Genomic DNA, 3,678 nt, shown 5'->3' with positions numbered 1-3,678 from the left:
GGTCCGGGCGGCCACCCGGCCCGTTGACGAAGAGACGGGTCGGGCCGGGCGCTCTGGCGATGAGCGCTCGGTGGCTGGCGGGCGGAGCCCGCCCGCCCGTTTGAGAACTCTGCGCTAGACGCACCGCTGGCGAGGCTGGCGTGTTAGGGAACGGTCCCACCGTCGCCGCCGCGCCGCACGCTGAGTTGAGGTTATGTATGTGTTTCGTCGTTTGGCAACTGGCATTCATTCATTGATGTGGGCATAATATTTTGAGAAGTTTGTGGTGAGAGAGGCGCATCAACATGGGAAAGGCGAAAGTACTCACAGCGTACGATCGTGCAGAAGAGTTTAAGAGTGACGGTTTATATGTGTCTGACCCAAAAAGCCAAATAACGATGTGTAGCTGGTGCAACTCTTTGGTTAACTGGCGTAGGAAAAGTGTCGTTGAAAACCAATTTAAATCGCAAAACCACAACGATGCTCGGAAGGCAAAGGAGGCGGCAAATCAAAGACTTCGGCAACCTTCTATCACCGCGTCAATAAGTGCTGCCACTCAACTTAAAAATCACAACGATGAGTTAAACCGGTCCCTAGTGAAGGCCTGTTTAAAAGCTAACATTCCACTTCATAAACTATCTAATTCCACTCTAATTCCGATTTTCGGAAATGGTTAGTTGACAACGTGAAAGGTGAGTAAGCAAATCCACTCTTTATTAATCCCTGTAGCACTAACCAATTTGCTGTCATTGCTTAAAGCTGATAAAATTTTACTTTTAAAATGACCAAATGAGAATGTGACATTTGTGCTGAAACTTATAGTATTTACATTTTCTTTACAGGTGGAGGAGACATTGTCAGTACCTATTGGCTGAGACAGAAATATTTGCCCGAAATCAAAGAAGAGTATGATAATGACATCAAGAAATTACTTATAGAGAAAGATATTATTGTGATGTGTGATGAGACCACAAATAGGAAGGGGGAAGCTGTGTTTATCATAGCTTTTAAAATCCTTCCAACAATATCTAATGCTAGTCCTATTCTGGTCATTGCATCTGTACATATATTGACAACTTGTTCTGGTGACACTACTTCAAAATCCATCACTAAAGTAAGTAACTGTCAACTACAATTGTTATAATATTTTTTTGTTTTTATATTATTTTTTGTTATTTATTATTTTAACTCTCTTTCAGGCACTCAATAAGTTTGATGTTTTATATGAGAGGGTTGTTGCTATCTCATCTGACAGTGCTGCTTATATCAATAAGTGTGTGAGACTTCTGAAAGAACTCACTAACCCTGATTTGATCCACATCCAGTGCTGGGATCACAAACTGGACAAGGTGGCAAAGGTCTTCAGCATGAAACTAACAAGACTAAATGATTGTGTGAAAAAATGCAAAAAACTTTTTAAAAATACTAGAAAGAGGAGAAATAACTATAAAAAATTTCTCAAGGATAAATATAATTTTTCCAAAGCAAAGTCAGCCACCTTGTTCCCACTTCCAGTCATGTCTAGGTGGGGATCATGGAAAAATTCTGTAGTGTATTTGAGTGAGTATGTGGAAGATGTGACAGAGTATGCCAAAACCTTAGGTGAAGAAGTGGAGTCTGTGCAGTATTTTAAGAGTTTAAGTGTGGAGGATTTACAAATACTGACAGCTGAGGCTACATTTGTGAAAGATTACTGTGGGCCTGTAGATAGTGTTATGCTTTTACTTGAGGGATCTAAATACCCTACTGCTCACAGATTGTATCCAAAAGTAAAGGAACTACAAAAGCATTTTGAAGTGTTGAAAAAGGCCACTGATGTAAAAGCTGTTGTCCCTAATGATACAAAAAAAGCACTACAAGGCATTGTTAGTAGGTCTAAAACCAAAAATGTCATGGAGAGATTTAAATCTGTGGCTGATCAGAGCCACAAAATCCTTTCTAACTATTTAGAGAATGACCCTGCAAAAATATTTTTTCAATCATGTGAGGCTTTGTTTTCCCCAACAAAAATGTTAGCTCTTAAATCAATGGAGGTGTCTGAGGCCAGTAAGATCATTACTAAAAATGTTAGAAATATACCATTTTTTAGTACTATCCCTGTCTCCAATTTTATTGTACTGTACTTAGTTTTACTTGACAATGTGTGTGATGCTCTACAGAAAAATATCAAGAAGGATAAGGACTACTGTGTTGTGCATGACATGATATTAAGTATGAGGGCTACTCATCCTGCTTTTACTGAAAGCTGTTTAAAGAGTATTTTCTTCTGTACATCTAATACAGTTGTTGAGAGAGCCTTTTCTGGCTACAATGATATTGTCTGTCCGAGGCGCTGTCGGTTGTTGGAAGGCAATGCTGAGGTTATGGTTTGTATGTATCTCTGTGATGATTTTGAAGTTGAAAGCTGTGGTGAGAGAAATGTCATTGATGATGATGAGCCAGATAACCCTGCAGAAATGGAGATGATGTGATTGCTTTGGCCACTTCTATTATTCTATTATTTGCTGTGTTTTTGAAAGTCATCAAAAGCTATGCTATGTATTTTATATTTTTTTAACAAGAAGACTGTTCTTTTACGTTTAACATGCTCACATGTTTATCTAATTTATGTTTGTTTGTTCAAAAAAACATATTAAAAGTTTTTTCGTTGCATTCCAAATTTGTATACTATATTTTTTAAAAAACTACCCCCCCCCCCCCCCCCCCTCCATTTTTAACGTGTTTTAGTCCAAAAATCGTCAGAAAATTGATATTTTCTGTTTTAAAACAGCGCGTAATAAGCGCATAAAACAGAATTTTAAGGCGCATAATAAGCGCATAATCGGGTGCTATTTTTGTGCATAATTTTGAGTTTTAAAACGCATAAAGTTGCTATCTCTAGTTATGGACTTAACTCTTTTCTCCAACGCAACATAAGGAGACAAGTCGACTTAACTCTTTTCACATGTCCAGAATTTGGAGTTATGTCACTGGAAAATTTGCAAAAGGGGTTAAGTCGACTTAACACTTTTATGCATATGATGCAAAAGGAGGTAAGTCGAAATATTTTTTTCCGTCACTAATAGTGAAAGGAGATAAATCCTCCTTAAAAAAAAACAAAAAAAAACACAAGATATGCATCAGGTGATACGTACTCACATTACTATTTCAAAGTTGCTGATCGAATGTAACATTTATTAAACAAGTTAATGTTCACTCATATGCTTCTTCTTGTACAGCTACATGATAGTAAATAGAGGTTAGGTCACAGCACCTTAAGCTCTAAGTTGCTCTTTGATGTTAGAATCACGGGTGAGAGCAAGCAAATCAAAATGAATTTTCTATTTTGATTAGGGGATTAAGTGGGAAATTTCATGACACCTTGGCGTTCAGTCCTACCCAGAATTTACTGCAACGAAGCATGTTGCAACCAAATGCTTTGCTGAGCTGGGAGGAGGGGGGGGGGAACTATGGACAGAGATATGGCTATTGACACTAAACCAATTTTTCATAACTGGCAAACGGCAGCAGACAGCACAAGCAGACAAATATTTACATCTTGATGTCTTGTAGTTTAGTACTGTGGTAAATTTGCAGGAGTTACCAACGTTTATTTCTAGAAGGAAATAAATTATTTCTTAACTGTTTGAGTAATGAGAGAGGCTAATTCGTATAATTAAAGGTTTTCTGAGAATTTTTACTGTTGGTATGAAATAAAAA

This window comes from Frankliniella occidentalis, unplaced genomic scaffold (assembly GCF_000697945.3).
Source record: "Frankliniella occidentalis isolate FOCC.00 unplaced genomic scaffold, Focc_3.1 Scaffold200, whole genome shotgun sequence".
NCBI lineage: Eukaryota > Metazoa > Arthropoda > Insecta > Thysanoptera > Thripidae > Frankliniella > Frankliniella occidentalis.
This window is presented reverse-complemented; position numbering follows the sequence as displayed.